The sequence below is a fragment of the Canis aureus genome, chromosome 34 (assembly GCF_053574225.1).
Source record: "Canis aureus isolate CA01 chromosome 34, VMU_Caureus_v.1.0, whole genome shotgun sequence".
NCBI lineage: Eukaryota > Metazoa > Chordata > Mammalia > Carnivora > Canidae > Canis > Canis aureus.
In genome coordinates this window covers 18,284,430-18,304,037 of record NC_135644.1, presented here as the reverse complement: position 1 = coordinate 18,304,037, position 19,608 = coordinate 18,284,430, and the positions used below count along the sequence as shown (strand labels likewise).

Here is a 19,608-nt window from a genome sequence, read left to right as displayed (position 1 = left end):
TGTGTACCCCTCTCCATTGTAATCATATCTAATCAATGGTTTTAGAGGCCTTCTCTGCTCTCCTGACTATGACATATCACCATCCCTGACTTTGTCCCTAACCCCTAGGCATGCACAATCCAAGTGTCCTCTCAACATATCTACCAGGTATCTCCAACTTGAACTCCTGATTCCCTTCACACCTCTGTTTTCCAATTTTGACTCTTTCTCCAGAGGGTCCATTCTCAATAAAGCAGCAGAATGATTTATTTTTTTTTTAAGTTCAAATCATTCAATACATCTCTATTGGTTGAATGATTGCTGTGAGCACCATCTAGTTTGCTGACATCCCTGCTGGTATGTGACAGCTACTTACTCACTGCAGACTCAGGGAGACAGAATTCAGCAGCAATCACTGCTTCCAACTACTACCTGGATTTATCACTTACTGCCAGAATTCTAGAATAAAAAAAGAGTGATAATCACCAAAGGTGATTCACCATCAGAGACTCCACCTATGGATTTTATTTTGCCCTGAGAACTAGTGAATCTAAGGCTATATTTTTTTAAAGGTTTTATTTATTTATTCATGAGAGAGAGAGGCAGAGACACAGGCAGAGGGAGAAGCAGACTCCATGCCGGGAGCCCGACATGGGACTCGATCCCGGGACTCCAGGATCACGCCCTGGGCCAAAGGCAGGTACTGAACCACTGAGCCACCCAGGGATCCCCTCTAAGGCTATATCTTATTTTGTATTCATGTACCATAAAAAAGCTGGTTTAAAGATTGAAGAATTCAGAGGACAAATCACTTGCTGGATTATGTTTATTAGACTACATGGTTGATGTAATATTATTTTCTGATTGTCTTGTTAGATTAGTGTGGTGTAAATATAGCTCAGCAAAAGATAAACCTTCTTTCAGTGACTCTCAAACTTGTCCTTCCTGAGACCTTCTTTCAAGTGTCTGCTGTTCTTGACACCTGATCTGAAATGGCACTCATCACATTGTACTGGCTCTCCCTGTTTTATTTGTCTTTGTATTTATTATATATTGATTTGTTGAGCTGTTTGTCACTGCAGTTGTGGTGGTGGTTGTTATCTGTCACTTTCCCCAAGAATAGAAGCTCCACAGGAAGACGGGCTTCATATTTTTTGCTCCTGTGATACGTTCAGCACCTAAAACATTCACTCACATTAGGCATGCAATAAATCAGTATGAAAACACATAAATTAATGAGTGCTATTAATGTGAAAAGTGAATAATCAAATGAGTGCTGTCAAAGAGCTCATCCTGCGTTATTTCTCCACATAAGACTAAGGCTATAGTCATGTATAAGGATATAAGAACCCTTCCATTATAGACTTGATTGGAGCTGCAATTTACTTACAGTATATTTCAAATACGTCTTATAAAACATGGAATGGATTAGGTCATATGAAAATAATTCTTCAGCTAGTAAGTTTTGTGTATATACCATTTCTAAAATTCTTAGTTACAAAGAAAATAGAAACAAATGTACGTTAAATCTATCTTTGAGATTTAAGGACAAATGATTTATCTACATTAAGATTATGAAATTCAGAGATTATCTGCTACTTTTTTTAAAGATTTTTATTTATTCATGAGAGACACACAGAGAGAGAGACAGAGGGAGAGGGAGAGGGAGAAGCAGGTTCCCCACGGGGAGCCCAATGCGGGACTCAATCCCTGGACCTAGGATCGCGCCCTGAGTCAAAGGCAGATGCTCAACCACTAAGCCACCGAGGCATGCCTTATCTGCAACTCTTTGTTGATGATTCAAATATTATTGGTATATTATCTCTATTTTGGCTGCCATTAATCACATTTATAAGTGGTATGTAATATAATTGGGATTAGATCAAAATTCATGATATCCATGGTTTATAACATTACCCATCTATGGCCTTGCTGGCCAGGGAGGTGCATGGGTATGACTTGCAATGTCATGCTCCCTTCTCTTGTAAAATAATAGAGGCAAGGAAAGAAAAAAGTATGAAATTAAAGTTGCCAATGGAGAATTGGAGTGATCATACTGAAACCTGAATTTGGAATGCTGACCTAGGCAACTGTTGACAGAAAAAGAGAAAGGAAGAAAAAAGCAACAATGCCAAATTACTCATGTCTTTTTTTTTTTCAAATTACTCATGTCTTATACAAATATGCCATAAGCCTGTTCCCCACCATCATTATGCTAAATGGAAGAGATCCCCACTCATACCTAACTCTTCCAAATATAGCACATTTTCCCTTTCATGAGGTTCATATGAAATGAACTTTATCTGCTTACAAGTTTATAAGGTATGGATAACTGGCAACATATTTACATACTACGAACCTCAGGTGCCATGTGTAGACTGGTCTGTATTATCATAGAAGTTATCTATGGCTCTATATAGGGTATTATGTCATTTTCAGATAGTGAAAGTTTTACTTCTTACTTACCAGTCTGGATGCCTTTTATTTCTTTGTCTTATCTGAGTGCTGTGGCTAGGACTTCCAGTACTATGTTGAATAAAAGTAGCGGGGCCAGGGGGGGCAGGGGGAGTTATTTCTGGTTATAGCTCTTGGTGCAAAGTAAATTAGAAGACTGAAGCAGTTGTTTTGAATTGTCTTGTCATTACCTTCATCTTTCTTTCATGTATACCCACTGCCAATGACTATAAATTGGGCAGGATTATCTGGGAAAAAGAGAAGAGAGGAACAAAATACAACCTAAAACTGAAGTGTAAAATAAGATACAAGAGCACAAAATAACCACCAGAGTCCAGAGTTCACAGTTCTGAAGGTGGTGTTTAGAATTGTTAGCAATAATTATTTTTATTTTTTTTAAGTTTTGATGTCATTTTATTCAGAATTTTGCATTTGTTTCTTGAATCAATAAATACCATACAAAACAATGTAAAAATGGCTACCATTTTCTCTCCCCTGCTCCTCCTACCTGGGGACAGTGTCTGGGTCATTTAGCTCAGGGGCTCTTCAGATTTGGTCCAGGAAATGAGATTGAGTGACACTATAGCCCCTTGAATCTAACTAACATTATATTTTATTGTGTTGATTATTTGTTTTGACACCATAGGCAGCCATTGGAATGGCAATTTTGGAGTGAATCTGTGAAAAGTCAGAAAGATCTAAAATAAGAATGTGTATGAATGAGTTTAATTTGCATGTTTCAGATGAGAGAACAAGTTCTTGGTAGAAAACAAAAATCCTTTTTTATCTGGTTAAATAAAAGGGAGAGACTATTTTCTAGACTTGAAAGGAGTATCACCATTAATTTGACTTATATCATTCCCTGAAGACCCTGTACCCCAAGTAACCAAAAGAAATCTTTGAGGATCACCTATTGAGCTGATCTTAAAAAACATTTCACTGGCTTTTATTCTGACTAATATACTCCTAATAGATTTGCTCTTGCACTTCCACACAGGAGCCTTCTTTCTAGAATTTACCATATTGATTTTGTTATCTAAGATTTAGCAATGTTCAGACTCAGAGCCACGTTCACCTAAAGTGCTTAATTGCAACTCAGTATTTGCTGAAGAAAGTTCGAAACTTCCCTTTCAGAATATTTTCCAATATGTTTCCCATTTATTCTGAGTACAGAATGACAGAGAGCACCAGGCCAATGGCTTTCTTTATCTTCTGCTATAATCCACTCTTCTTATTATCGTTAAGCAAACTCCTATTGAAGCAAGTAAGGTTTAAGAGGCTGACTTGAATTGGACTCAGCCATCCATTGCTGTTTAGCAAAGGCTGCCTGCAGAAAGGACTGCTGAATGCTCATCTCCCTGATTTATCTTTTCATGGTTCTTCTAGATCTTTTCTAGCAGTACTAAGAAGGAAGGAAGGAAGGAAGGAAGGAAGGAAGGAAGGAAGGAAGGAAGGAAGGAAGGAGAAAGGGAAGGGAAGGGAAAAAAGAAAAAGGAAGAAAGAAATTACCATAATGAAACATAATGTTTAAAATTCTTAACAATGTTTTGTATACATTCTTCTCTAAAAAATCACTAACAGCTTTTTGGAGAAGCAGGGTGATGCAGACAAGATATAGTATTTAACTATCAAATTATGAGCTCAGAAGGGGAATGCTGCGGACATTATCAGCAACAGCAGGCACTGCTACACTGAGAACTAAGTTGTCAACAAGTTTCATAATGCTTCAGTGGTTTTAGCAGTGTTTGTACTTGTTCTACTCTTGGCCACTACCAGCAAAAATTCATAATTGGGGGCTTATAGCAGTTGTGAAATATCTGTGTGATTTACCGTCAGGAGAATGGCTTCAAAAACTATCAATGAAAATGCAGAAATGACTTGTGAGTAAATTATATCTGCCTGGATTCCTTTCCTAGCAAAGAGTTTTCTGTTTCTTCTCTGAAATCACGGAATGTTAAAGTTGGAAGAAAGCTTAGAGATGATCGCTTTTGACTTCTTCCTATTACAGAAAGTCACCTGAGACTTGATGAAAAGATACGGTTTGGTACAAAGAGTGCATGAAATTTCAAAGGTTATATTGTGAAAAGCTACTACAACCTCAAGAAGAGTGACCACAGGGCTGCAGGGAGTAAGGAGTTCTAAGTGGACCAGGCAGGTTGGGTAAAGAACAGAAGGCATCCTTGCTTTAGACTCTTTGGTCTTTCATGAGCAGAATCTGAGGTATCTGCCACATTTGCCTGAATCTAAGTTTTCTTGCTCTGAAAGAGGAGCTCTTCCCCAGGGTGGGGGGACCAAGAAAGAACTATTTTACCGTTACTCTGTTTCCCCCCCACACTATCTTCCATCTGCTCCTTGTCCCTGACCACCTCTTTCTGTTTGTCTAACCCCCTAGTATAGCTCCTGACTCAACTGAAGCTACCTTTTCATGAGTTCTTATTTTCTAGGGTTTTTTGTTTTGTTTTGTTTTGTTTTTTTGCTTTGTTTCCCAGTTCAATGTCACCTACCAACACATGATCCAATTAAACCTATAACCATAGCAGTGGAAAATCAGATACTTATAAAAATGTATTCGACAAACAAATCTGAATTGGCACAGTTCTCGAAGCTATTCATTCACTGAGGGTGAGTGAGGACCCACTCAGCCTTGTAGGAAGACAAAGAAATAAAAATGATAAGGAAAGGAAGGAATAACATTACACTGGTCAGTGATCATTTGTTAGCCAAATATAACACTTTTCTGACAGTGAATTGTGAAAAGGTGGTGAATTTTATTAACAGATTTGAATGGGGTGTTTTTTCATCATTGATAAGAGCTTAATATAAAAATTTGATTTTTTTGGTCTTGATTCACTCAGTAGAAGCTATTGTGCCACTGGGTCTTGAGAAATTTTCTAGAAATCTCTTTGAAAGCATAAGTGTACAGCTCATTTGTCTTAGTTTAGTTGATCTTATTGTGTTGCTTTTGACACTCAGTGTCCTTATGTCATGGAAAACTGCCTTTAATAGAATAGATTTTTCCCAAGACCTCTGCCAGATGAGCCAGCTTACAATTGGACACGAACCTTCTCAACTACACTCAATGTACATCTCAGAGAGAAAGTGGCAATGTTCTACATGAAGGCACCCCACACAGCTTCAGTAATGGGGCAAGTGGGGATCACAAACACATTTACACATAAATTTTCCTGAAAACTCAACTAGACTATATACATTTGAGTTTTTATTTCCTACATGGTCATATTTCTCACAGCACCAAGCACAATCTTACACAGAAGACTTCCCCCAAGTCCTTAGAACTGAGCTGAGCTGAGCATGAACAGAAAAGAAGGGAAGCCCAGAAAGAGGGTCATTCAAGAGAAGCAGCAGCTTACTCGCTGGGTGCACTCCTCAGCATCTCATCGCACATCTCTTTGTCTTCATTCTAGTTGGAACACAAAAATACAACAGGGAAGGCAAAGAAGTCCCTCTATTAAAGTATTTAAAATACATTTAAGTCCTTTATCTACAGCTCTCTGAAACCTTTGGGGAGAGTACTAGAAGTGGTCGAGCAATGACTCGCAAGCCTGGATTCTCTCTTAAAATCTTGTCCTGGATATTTGCCCTACAGGAAATATCCACCCTGATATGCTCCTGGGATCTCAAACTCTGAGTGTCCAGTTGCACTCATTGTTCATGTCCCAGATCTGGTTCTTTTTCCCGAAATCACTCCATTTCTGACAGTGTTTACACCATCCTTCTAGTTTTTCATGTTATATACTGTGGAATCGTCTAATAATTTTTCAGCTAGAATCCATCATTTATACTTATTAGCCACTAAGCTTCCATATCCATATAATCATTCTCTTTCAATCTCAGTGCAACCATCCTATCCCCATGATAATCTTGCCTGAATTACCATCAAAACCTCCCAACCAGGGGATCCCTGGGTAGCTCAGCAGTTTAGCGCCTGCCTTTGCCCCAGGGTGTGATCCTGGAGTCCCCGGTCAAGTCCTGCATCGAGCTCCCTACATGGAGTCGGCTTCTCCCTCTGCCTGTGTCTCTGCCTCTCTCTGTGTGTGTCTCTCATGAATAAATAAATAAAATCTTAAAAAAAAAAAAAGACCTCCCAACCAGTCATCTCTCTGTTATGCTCTCCCATGTTTTCTATTCATTGTGAATACAATTAAGTTTATCTTCTAAAAATCTGCTTTTCTAATATAGCTTTGTTCACAATCCTCTAATAGATCCTATCTAGAGTAATAGTCCAACTCTTCACATCATCGTTTAAGAACTTCATTTGTTTGGTCCTAAGCTATATACCGAGTCTTAATTTCTTTCCCTGTACAACATAAACTATTACACTTAACAAAGTTGTCACTGTCTCATCTGTCCTCCCTGCTATGTCCAATTCATTTTGCTCCTTACTTGTAAGTAATACCTCTAACCATCTCATCTGTAACCAATGCCTACCCATTCCTTAGAAGACAATATAAATCCTTTACCATATGAAATAATCTCCCTCATCTTTAAGCCATGCTAATTTACACATTCCCCTTGTATTTACCAGTGAAGGCATCTGATCCTGGGCTTTTCATTCTTGGGAGGTTTTTGATTACTGATTCAATCTCTGTATTTGTTATAGGTCTGTTAAGATTTATTTCTCCTTAAACCAATTTGGTAGTTTCCATGTTTCTTGGGTCTCTTACCTTTTTTAATCACCTTTTATTTTTCCTTCCATTTTCAGAGGTTAAATAAAGCTGAAAGCGAGACGAAAAATATTCCCCTTTTGAAAGTAAATCCAAATGGAAATGTGGTAACTAGTGTTAAGCCAGCTTCCTCACCAAAACTAACTAAATGAGACAAGAAAATGTCTCCACCTTCCATGTAATAGATTGCCCTTCATTATATGTTCCTATGTTTTGAAACAAAATTTCTAAGGAAAACATGTTAACTTTGACCTCTCAAAGCCTTTCTAGATTTGTTTTTTTCTAGAAAGGTAAATTGCCCTGAGGCTCTAAGTGAGGAGAATACTCAACACTTTATCCAGTGAACTTTTGCTAGGGAACTCAAAATGCAGTTTTTCCCATCCTCTTGTCATGTTGCTTCTCCTGGAAATTGTGTATCAGCTTTCTATATGTTTTCACATAGCTGAGAGGATGTGTGTGTGTGTGTGTGTGTGTAAGAGAGAAAGAAAGAATAAAATAGCCATTTTATTGGTGATTATTAGTCACTCTGATAGGAGGCAATGTTTAGTTAGGATAGTATTACCCATACCCCAAAATATCTTCGGATATAACCGATATCTTTATTGCTTTCTCTATATAACTATTACCTCTTATAATCTGATCACCTAAATTATCTTAGTCTAGGTAGTCAGCATAGATTATTATTATGCTTTTCCAGGGGAAAGAGGAACACTCCTGAAACACACACACATACACAAACACAAACACCAGCTGCTTCTCGAACTTCATTACTCAATAAGCATTTATTGAACACCTACTATGTATGATGCATATATTATGTGGTACTTCAAGTACATAGTTTGAACAAAGCAGGCTTGTTTTGTCAAAGATTCAGGTCATGATTCCTTTTGTCAAAGATCCAGTTCATGAGAATCCTACTGTTATCATGAGCAGAGTGCAGTAGTGCAGTTGAACAAAACAGTTGGAGGCTCACATACCACTGGAAGTTAAATGGTAATTCAGCAGTGACCCCAGAGCTTCTGCTGCCCAGGAAACATTTAATAGTGTTACCCAGGAAGTATCATGACACTGTACAAAGGGGCATCTGTTTGCAACTCTAACCTCAACAAAGAAGCAATTCTTCTTGCCAAAGGGACTAGAATAAATCCCTTCCCTTTGCCCCAGCCTGCCCAATACCACTGATCCAGCAGAGAATGCCGAATGCTCACAATAGACAGAAGGCTGCAGAATCAACCAGACCAACAAGAGCCACACCAGGGGTTAACAAGGAAAGTAGGAAGCCAACACTTTGCTGAGCATATTGGGGGAGAAGCAAAACCGTAAAGCCATTGATGCAGTCTTTACCCAACACAATCTCCACAGCCAAGTGTAAGATAATCTACCAACAGCTCAAAATGCAGAAATGAGGAAGCAGCTGGTCTCAGAACAGACACCCTGGGAAAAGAGTGGCCCTGGCTACAGAAAAGAACATGAGCAGAGCCAAGGCTGGACAAGCTTGTTCTTGCTTTAGTGGTGTGAAATTGTGGCTAGACCTAGCGTTGAATTCCAGCTTTGCCACTCTCCTGCTGTGACATTGTGTAAGTCACTGAACCCCTCTGAAGCTTAGATTTTTGCCTGTAAAACAAGCTTCCAAGATTGTGAGAATTAGAGAAAATGAATATCAAGTAGGCATTCAATAAGTGGCAGCTACTTTTATTTTGAAGCATGTATTCAGTCATCACAAATGAATCCCTTGGTACTCCTTGTTAAGTTCCAACAGGTCTTTTGCTGTTAAAAGTCTCATGTTGGATGCGGATGCCTTCATGACAGAGGCCTTTTAAGTGGCTTATTTGTGCCTAAATGCAATATACCTGATGATGCCCTTATCACGTATTGGTTGTATTTATCCGTCTCCTTCACATCTCCTACCTCTGCCCCCTCCATACTAGAAGCTCTTGGGAATCAGTCCCGCATCTCATTCATCTTTGTCCCCAGGGATGTCATACTTCTTACGCATAGTAGGTACTTGATGAAATTTAATACTACGTATGCCTCTCTTCCATCACTTTGTGCCATATTTCCATACATTTTTCACTTGAACAGTCAGATCATAAAAATGCGAAGTAGTTTATGTGTGTATCTGTGTCTGAACATGTGTATCTATGTACATGCCTGTGTATGTGTCTGTGTGTAGAAAATGGCAAACCTCACCATGTTCATTAATAGCTGGGTGTCCGTACATGCTAAGGATTTGTCGAGAGTACCTTTTCTATTTATTGAAGAGAATGCCTGTAAATGGGACTTTAAAAAATGTTTATATGTATTATTAAGCGGTGATAATAGTAAATGCATATGAAGAAGACTACTATGCTTCAAAAATAAAATGTAGTCATTTAATCCCTGTGACTATGTATATATTTATGTCCTGAAAAGTATTTAATATGAGTATGTCTAAACAGATTAGGATTCAAAACAGCAGACAGTTACTCAGTTGTGGCCAATGTGGACATTAACCATTGTGCCTCATTTTCTATTCATTGTTGCTAATTTTAGTCTTCAGGCTCCCATATAGCAATTTTAAAACTCTGAAAATTCCATGAGCTCTTTTGTTAAAACCCAGCCTCGCTCGTGGTGATCTCACTGTTAATTATTTTTTAATAAGTAGCTTTACTTCAGCATCCCAGAACCTGTTTGAGCTGCCAACATTAAAAGATAGAAACTACAGAAAGAACAGCAATATCTCTCTGGAATTACAGAATTATCAAGCTTCTGAAATATAAAGGCTTTAGAAGTCAGCAGGCTCAGCTTCCCTCCCCAGTGTCTCACGTGCTCTACCAGGTGATTCACGGGAGACACGACAGGCTCAGCCTAATAGGTGTCCCTGGTAGCTGCCCAGAGCTTACGTGCAGTGTTGGGGGTCTATTCTTGAGTGTCCTTGAAACTGCATGAATCAAAGTATCAAAACTATTTGCATAATCAAAATGTGTGTGCTGCACTTCTGTGTCCTTGTGGGAGTTCCTCCACTGGCTCCATCTAGTGGCTCCTTGCCCAGTTGATCACCACCCCGAACCCCCCCACCCCCCAGCTATCCAAGTTCCCCACCATGCATTCTTGGAGGCTTATGAATGGTTATTCTGGGCCACTGAAATGGGAGCTATTATCTACAGATGGTAGATACAACTTAACACTTTCTCATTTGTCTGTGGGGTTGGTGGGCAAGTTCTTGGGTAGCACTTCTGCTGGGTGATTACTTGGATGGGCAGTAAGTGGTAATCAAGAATATGGTCTCTGGAGTTAGGTTGGCTGGTTGTCATCCTGGTTTCAGCACTTACTGCTTGTGTGATCTTGGACATTTCACTTTTTGTGCCTCCACCTCCCTTTTCATAAAATGGAATTAATAATAGTACTTATTATAGGATTCTTGTGAGGATTAAATGAATTAATACTCATAAGTCATGTAGACTACATGGCATTTAAGAAATAATTGATAACAATACTAGCTGTATTAACTTCGTCAGATAGAACTGAGAACAAACCGTCTATCTCCTTATTACCAGCTTTTGCTCTGTTGGCAGGCTGTTCAAGCTGAACTCTGAGGTCTGATCCTGTGAAATCTTTGCTAGTCTTTCTATGTCCCACCTCTCCCAGTCCAGGAATGAAGTGGCAGCTAAAAATTTACTCTGCAAGTCTACATCAGAATTTTCTCTCTTCTCCTTGGACCAACTTTTTTTTTTCTTTTTTAGCTTACTACTTTGTTATTTTTTCACTCTCAGGTCTTATAATGACATCTTTCATATTCCTTCAACCCGAAGTAACCACCCACTAGATCAGTAATTAGTGCCTCTAATTGCCTGGGGAAGATAGAGAAGGCCTCTATAGTAGAATGGTGAACAAATGCCATGAACAAAGGAGGGCAAAGGAACTTGGTTCCTTTTCTTGGAAACAATATTCTGACATATATATCTGGAACTATATTTCTTGCCCCAAAATTTATGCTAATATCTTATTCAAATTTACATATTCCTAAAAAACCTTACCATACTCAATGAGATATACAAATCCTATGTGAATGCTACCAAGTGATTGACTACACATATTTTTAAGTTAGAGTCTAAAGCAAGCAAGAAGACTAACAAAGAATATTTAGCTCTGTAATCTAGAAATTTCAACATTCAAGCCTAAGGCAGGTTGGTGTGCATTGTGATTTCATAATATAACTCAGGGATGTAGAAATTATAAACTCAACGGAAGAAGGTGAGATTTCAAAAATTCAGAAGAAAAGTAGAGCTGAAGAAATATCACATGCATTTGACCTGGCCAAATCACTGTCTTATTTCTCAACCACAAGCTCCCCTGACTGAATTTGATTATTCAGTCTTAAAAAATAATAATTTAGGTCCTGAAAATCAACATATTATGACACATGTATAGAAATTACAAAATCACATGGAAATAAAATACCACCTTAGCAAGGGAGCTCAGAAAATATATTTTGGGCACTGAAATTTTTATTTTGGGATGGGAACATGAGAATGCATTTAAAATTGTTTATTGACAGTTGGTAAATCTTTTTTTTCATTTTTTTTCTCTGCGTGGTACAGATGGGAAGCTAACATCTTCCAAAATCATTTCTCAGTTATACATATGTGTAAATTAGCCTGTGCAAATTACAAGTTTTCTTTGTCTGCTTTATTAAATCCTGTCAAAGCTGTTATTAAGACTGATTTTATATTGTCTACTACTTGTGAAAATTGACAATGTAGGTTTGTGAGTTAGTCACTTCAAAAGACTTCTAAATATCTGATCAAATGTCAGCAAAGTAATGAAAATGCTCACACACCATTAACATTTTCATTCATATAAATATATTACTCATTTTAGAAAGATTCCCTACATTGGGGCAGCCATTCTGGAGCTCCTGTCCCCCTGATAGCACAGACGGTGAGTTTCACTGTCAGTTTAGATATCATAATGACATTCTAGTGGACTTAGATAATCCTGCAGTTGTCCTCTATTCTCATCCCCTCTAGATTTATGTGAGGGAAGAAAGTTAGATTTTCTAAAACAATAAAGATCTTCAGACTGACAAACACTTACCACTCTTCCTCCTCCCCATAATTTCTCCTTTCAAATGGTTTCGTCTCCAGGTTACAGTGAAGCCCAGTGTGAATTTGAGAAGTTAATCACTCAAAAGTCTTGCCCATGGTTCAGCCCTTAGTTCTAATTACACAGTGGATCCATGGAGACCTTATGACAAAGAGCAGAAGTAACCACAACAAATATAAGTATAAAGCACATTGTTGAATAGAGAAATTTTCAGGGTCTGGTTTTATTTTCTTTTAGAATTGCACTTAGAAGAGTTGAATTTTCTTGTGAAGTATTAACAACTTTTTCAATCCTCTTCTATATGCATTCCCCCTTAAAATTCTAAGGAGTCTAAATTTAAACCACTATGATATTAAGGAAAAAGAATTGTACTTCATGTGTTCTGCTTCAAGCATGTAATTGGAAAGAAAAGGGCATCAAAAATGAGAATAATGACAAGGCATTCAGGCATTGAACTGGCATATTTGAAAGTTGTGACTTATACTGGATTAGCCATCCTAAAGCTTATTGTTGGTGCAGCAAAGGGAAAACTGATTATAGTGTATAATCTATACAGAATTTGACCACATTCACTTAATAAATACTCAAAACTGGCACTTCTTTAATAAATATAGTGTCTGGATTTTAGAGAAGAATGGAAGCCCAAATGTCCATAGATCTTTTCTCTAATATCCTAGAGAAAAATAGACTTTAATAAATGCTTACTGAGAACCTGTATTTGGTTAGGTACAGAGCTGTGTGGTGGAGATTCCACAGTGAAGAGGATGAAGCTAACCCTCTCATGAGTTAAGAGGTAACTCAGAATGAGTACGATAAAGGTCTATGTTATGGGAGAAAATTATTTTTAGCTGGATAGAGGGTGGTTTCATTCTTTGAGAAAAGTTGGCAGATAGAAGCATGCTTACGGATAATTGGAGGAAGGTAGTTCAGCTGGGTACCTGTTTGGGATATTCAAATGAAGATGGGTGGGACAATGGAGTCTGCATATTTCAAAGCTCAAGACAGACATTGGGCTGGAGAGTAATCTGGGAAATTGTCAGCTTTGATCTTTGAAATCTCAGGACTGGCTGAGATCAACAGGGAAGAGTGTGCAGAGAGAAAGAAGGAGAGAGCCCAGGGAAGAAACCGTGAAGGTCACTAATATGTAAGGAGTGAACTAGGGTGGGGAAGCCTGCCCAACAGCCTGAGAGCCAAATATCAATGCTGAAAGATGCAAACCAGCATGTGCCCACGGCAAGAAGGGAGCAGAGTTCATCTTGATGAGTTATGGAGTCATCTGCTACGAAAATGTTTAAGAAAGTCCATCTGCTTAGAATTTATATAAAATTTTTATCATTTAAATATTACCTGCAGTGTGAAAATATACATTAAATTTGGACAAATATCTTATAATTCACTTATCAAGAGTTATAACCAAGGAACACTATCAAGGTTTTTTGAACCGTTCCTTAACCTTGGTGGTCAGGACGTTTACCAATAAACAGCAATTTCAATTAATGTGGTATACTTTATATGACCATGTAGGAATAAGTAAGCATGTATTTTATTACTTTCAAGCTGATATAATTTCCTCAAGTAATTGATTAAAGTATATTGATGATCCATGTATACACTATCCTTCACCTGCACACAAACTTGATTCTCTTGTCTTAATATAAATCAGTGCACATCTGGGATCGCCAGGTAGAATTAGGAGACAGCTCATCCCCACCAATGTAAAGAGGAAATTTCTAACAGTAAGTGCTATCAAAAACCCAAAAGCTATACGGTGAAGTTTCGTGTTGTTCCCAGAAACTGGTAACTATTTGTTGAATTTGTATGATGTGCCTAGAACTATTTAAGGCTCTGGAGATAAGCTTGTGGACAAGAGTTTAAAAAAAAAAAAAAAAAAAAGACCCTGAACTTGTAAGGCTTCCATTCCAATTGAGGGAGATAGAATATAAATAAAATTAAAAATTTACAATATATAAGGAAAGCTAGCAAATAGTAATAAGTGCTATTGAATTAAAAAAAAAAAAAGAGTGCTCTGATCATGCACACCATGTTAGATGCTAATAGTAACTTTCCTCCAGGAATGAATAAATTGATGATTTAGGAGAAAAGAAGTTTAGCTGTAAATGAAGTTTTGAGAAAGTAAGACAGAATTGGATATAGAACTGAAGTCGAGGGATTGGCCTTTTACACAAAAATCTCATCAAAGTTACAAAGGAAAGGAGAATAGATCATGCACATCTCTTTGCAACTCCACTGTCACAGGACCTGACATTAGTATTTATATGAGAAGAATCAGTGCATGGTACAAATCAAGGGTTTTATTTTTCATGGGCTAACATTTGCTAAACATTTACCAGCACATCACTGGCTAAGTGTATGAATAGGCTACTATATTTCCTCTTCTCAAGTTAAGGCATTCCTGCCTGCTATTTGCTTCTGTGAAAGATGAAGCAAAGTTACCACAGAGAGGTATAGACACTTGAGGTATTTAAATAAAATCTGAATGGCTGCTGTTACTGGATGCTACATAGATTCCTGTATCTGGTGGAAGTTTGAACTAGATGATCCTGGAAGGCCACCCACTCTATGAATATATGATAATATTGGGAAAATGTTGCTAAGGAGCAACAAATTCCAACTCATTTTTTAAACTTTGCAAATTTTCTCCCAGAGTTGTAGATATAAGACTCACTTGTCACTTTTCTTATTTTATTTCATTTTTATCACTACTATTCAATTGCTTGCTAAGCAATTTGAAAAATCTATAATTCTATGATTTAGAACTTGATTGCAATCTAGAAGAACAAAAGAACCAATCAGATATGGGGACAAGAGGTGTATCTAAATGGTTGATATTGTGGAACTGGTATAAGAATTTTAATTAGAAAAGTATCCTAGGCTAGTTCTGTGTGCTTTTTTGTTTATAATTTATTCTTTTAATATTTTAATTTTTGGCCATTGTCAACAGTTGTTCTTTGGCTCAAAGTTGCAATGCAAGTACTACAGGGTAGTTCAATATGGATAAGTAAATAGAACCCTTTTGGCAAGTGACGAGTCAGACAAAAATTTCAATACTGAAATCACACTAGATAAAACTATTGAAATTTTATCAAAATAAACCATATGGGAAACTTTAAAAATTGACACTATGCATATTAGAAATTTTCTTGTACCAATTGTGAAACATTTATTTTACTTCTTATTTCTTAAGCACTGTCTAGAAGACCTTGGTTCCTTAGACATTTGCACAATTGTGCAAGGGGGCTAAGGGGAGGAATGTAAAGCAAAATAATGTTTTCAGTGGGTTGTAGGGCCGGGATGCAAATACTGGAAAGTGCACTTGTTCCGGAACTACGTCTTCTTGCTTTCCTTCCTGCCTACGGTAAAGGCAGAGGATCGTTTCTGCAGAGAGCATTTTAACCACTCCAGGTGAAAAATACTTCTATAGTCTGATGTAGATTGTGTATGTAAGGGCTTTTTTACAGGGAGACATGAGTGAGCTGATAACCCTCAGCTAAGTCTTTGGGCACTTTAGAGAGAGATGACCTCCTCCCTTCTTCCTACAGTGGACGAAAACATTCAGTCCTACCCTGGAACCATAGTCTCAGCTGCTCTTCCTTTTGAATAATGACTAGTAGTGATGGTTTCTCATTCCAGAAGTGAGAGGTACCCAATTCTAATTTTTATCCCAGTTTCAGAAGGTCTATCTTGCTCTGAGTCTGGTCTTTCCCAAGAAAGTTGTTTTTTGGAAAAAGCCCTTGGCATACCACTGTCCTCCATATCATTGGCCCATCTCCAGGTAGAAGCTCCTCTTATTTGTAAGACAAGTGACATTTCATAAACATAGCAGTGCTCTTCCACAGGGAAATTTGAAGTTGATGCAGCTTGTTTGAGAAGTGGATTTTGTTACTTGAGCATTTAGACCTTTCTCTTCTTAATGCAAACCCTGGAAGTTATTATAGGAAACTGCGTCTAATTGTTGTTTTGTTTTCTCTCTTGCTTGTGTGGTACTCTACTTTATGGGAGTAATGGTAGGTACCATGGAGGGTACCTGGCCTGTCTCCAGTAGGTCAGAGAACAATGTTAACACAGTTCAGATACATTCAAGTGAGATTCAGTAGAAGGAACAAACTTGCCGTTCTTTACAATTCCAAAGGTATCTTGAGAAAAGATTCTATTAGCGTGATTTGGCTTTTCTGGTCTCAGAAGCCAGAGTGCTTTCAATATTCTAATTGCTTGCATACTATTTCTAGAATAATTCATAAAGGTACTGTGAATTAATAGCTATGAAGAATCTTTCAAAATACAGTTTGTGAGAGTCTGGATCCTCTTTTTTACTGTGCATGTGACTTTCCCTGTGGCCAGAAGGTGTGGGCTATGCCTCTGTTAGCAGACTTCTAGGGACTCAGCCTTATTTTATTACATAAAGGATACACGGATGATGACATTATCTTATCAGAAGATTTTTACATAACTGATGCATGACTGCTACCTGGCTGACAGTCAGTGACTGCATAATGCTTCGCACCGTCAGGTAAACTTTGTTTCAGGAAGGTTAAAAAGTGAAAATAGGTACACCTAACATTGATGAAATAACATAATGAGGGAGAATTTCCTAGATTGCTCCATTCATTTACAGATTTGATAAATAGCCTTTGAAGAATTGTTCCTGATGGTTTGTCACTGCTAATGCAATTTGTAGCCTTCAGATGTGTGTTTGATCAACTGGAAGGAAAAGAATGGAGGGTAGGCTGTAATCTCTGGATTTTCTTCATCATGCAATGGAGCTTAAATTCTCAATGCAGAATGGACATTTACCATCATCACTGAGGCTACTAAAGAAATTAATTGAAAAAGTGGGAAAATATTCCTTTAAGTCAGGGAAGCAATGTTGTCACCCTCTTATCCCTCAATTACAATGTGCAAAATCTCACTGGTATTTTATTGAAGATGCTTTTATAGCTCTTTGTGTTTCATTAAACCCAAAACAATCTCTATAATATACTGTGGCAGGTGCTGAACTGCTGCTTGAGTTACTCTATGGAAAAGCCTCTTGTGGAGGCGCATTAACTCTCTCTAGCCTCAGGAGGACCAAGTTGTACAGTCTGATTTCTTCAAACCGACGGAGAGTTTTGTCTGCTTGGAATGCCATCCACCCCTTGATCAAGTGGTTCTAAGTTGTTCTTCTCCAGCAAGCCTTCTCACTGCTGCTGACATTTGGGACTATGTCAACAAGAGCTATCCAGTGATCTGTAAGATGTTCAGCAGAACTCTTAGCCACTAGGTGCTAGAAGTACCTTCTCTACAAAAGTAACAATCAAAAATATCTCCTGACATTGCCAAAGGACCCCTGGGGCACAGAATTGACCTGGCTGAGAACCATTGCTCTACAGTGCTCTTTTTTTAAGCTAGAGATACCCTGGAAGGATAAGGTCTGATATTTCCAGAATTGGTTCACACCCATATAATTATAATGATCAAATGTAAAACCAAAGGTTGAACTAGCCAGGAATTAAATAAAACCAGAAAAGCTGATGCTTTCAGCTTATAGATTCAAAATTGCAACATGAAGCTACACTATAAGATAATTTAGTGTCAAGGGTGGGTTTTAAGACAAGCAGGATGATGGCAAAGACATCTCCCCCTCTCACACAATTTCTGTGAGGGGAAAAAACAAAACTTTCAGATACGTGATAAAACAGCCAAAAGCACACCAACTCAGTGTTATTCATTGTAGACTGTTTTGATCCTATATATATTTTTAAGAGGCAGTAAAAAATTAAAAGTTTTTCATAAAGAATGAAGACAAAGAAAAATAACAAACTGTAGTATAATTCAAATTAAAATGTTATTATAATAACATTACTCCTACCCTAATTAGTGTTTTGCTCCCATCCACATGAAAATATTTGTCACCTAAGTGCATCCCCAAAAGTACATCTTTTTGTATATAAATGGCTTTATTCTTTAGTATTCTTTAGGAATTCAGTACTCACAGCCATGATTGCTTGTGATTTCTTTTTAAAACAACTGTCTTGGGCAGCCCGGGTGGCTCAGCAGTTTAGCACCGCCTTCAGCCCAGGGCCCAATCCTGGAGTCCTGGGATCGAGTCCCATGTCAGGCTCCCTGCAGGGAGCATGCTTCTCCCTCTGCCTGTGTCTCTGCCTCTTCTCTCTCTGTGTGTGTCTCTCATTAATAAATAAATAAATAAATAAAATCTTTATAAAAAATAAAATAACTGTCCTAAAAATATGTCAAAACAAAAACTGCATTCATTTTGCACATATAGAAATAAATCTCCAAGAATTTGCCAAAGAAAAGTACTGATCCTGATGCCATAGTATGAAAAGCCAAGTATGTCAACACCTGCAACAATCAGGCACCAGCATGGAATAGCATCCTCTCTCATGTGAATTACTGCAATTGTTCATTTACTGGTCTCCTTTCTTTCTTCCATATTACCCCTTAAAGTTTATTCTCTCCACTATAATAGAGCAATCCTGTTAACTATCATTGAAATAATGAAATGTAAATCCTCTGTGCAAAGCACTTTGGGGTAAAAGCTAAGACCATAGAATGGTCTGCAAGGTCCCATCTCTCTGGTTTCATATTCTCTTCCTCTCCACCTTGGTCACTCCACTCCAGCTACATTGGCCTCCTCAGTGTTCTGAAATCACCAGATCTATCTTAGGCATTTTGTACCTGCTGGCTTTTTGCCTGCAGTGCTTTCCCACGGACTATTCATGCATGTTACATGCATCACTCCCTTATTTCCTTCAGGTCTGCTTTAATGTCACTTTTTCAGTGAGGTTTCTCGGACTATTTAAACTTGCTGTCTCATACCCTTCTCCGTCCCACTTCCCTTCTCCCTCTCCTCTTTTTTGATTTTTCCCCAGAGCATGTGTCTTTCTAATATATTAATTTCTTTTTGTTCTTGTTTGCATTCTCCACTCCTCCTGAGAACAAAAACAAAATTCAATGAAGGAAAATATTTTTACCATTTAATCTCCTACTATATCACAAAAGCCTGGTAAAAGTTGTTGATATATGTATGATTCTGAAATCTATATTACAAAAATAAGTAATCAATATGAAAATCAAAATTACTTTCAAAATATAAATTCAAAGACCATGAGGTCTCAAGATTTCTTGAGACTCAAGTTTTATTGAAGAATGGAGTTTCAAATTATATTTGATGTGGTCTGTTTTTAATCTTTATAACCTTACAAAACAGCAGTTAGTCATGGGAAGGAATAATTTATAATTCAAAGAATTTCTCATTATGAAATATGAAATATATTAGATGGTTTTTAAATCATCGTGTTTCCGAAGTGTTTCCGAAGTGGATATAAATTTTTGTGGAGAATGCCAGTGATTAGATTATTATCACTTGAATCAGGTGAGGAAAAAG

The 19,608-nt window shown here is 37.7% G+C and overlaps 1 protein-coding gene and 1 long non-coding RNA gene across 2 annotated transcripts in view; one reads left to right on the top strand and one right to left on the bottom strand.

The window, feature by feature from the left end:
* Window positions 1–19,608, top strand: part of B3GALT1 (beta-1,3-galactosyltransferase 1) — a 503,452-nt gene that overhangs the window by 302,005 nt on the left and 181,839 nt on the right. The window lies entirely within an intron of this gene.
* On the bottom strand, window positions 800–12,316 carry LOC144304812 (uncharacterized). The gene is made up of 4 exons (XR_013371779.1): window positions 12,195–12,316; window positions 5,805–5,854; window positions 2,446–2,681; window positions 800–1,157 (listed from the first exon to the last, which is right to left on the bottom strand). It is a non-coding gene; the product is annotated as an uncharacterized LOC144304812 (long non-coding RNA).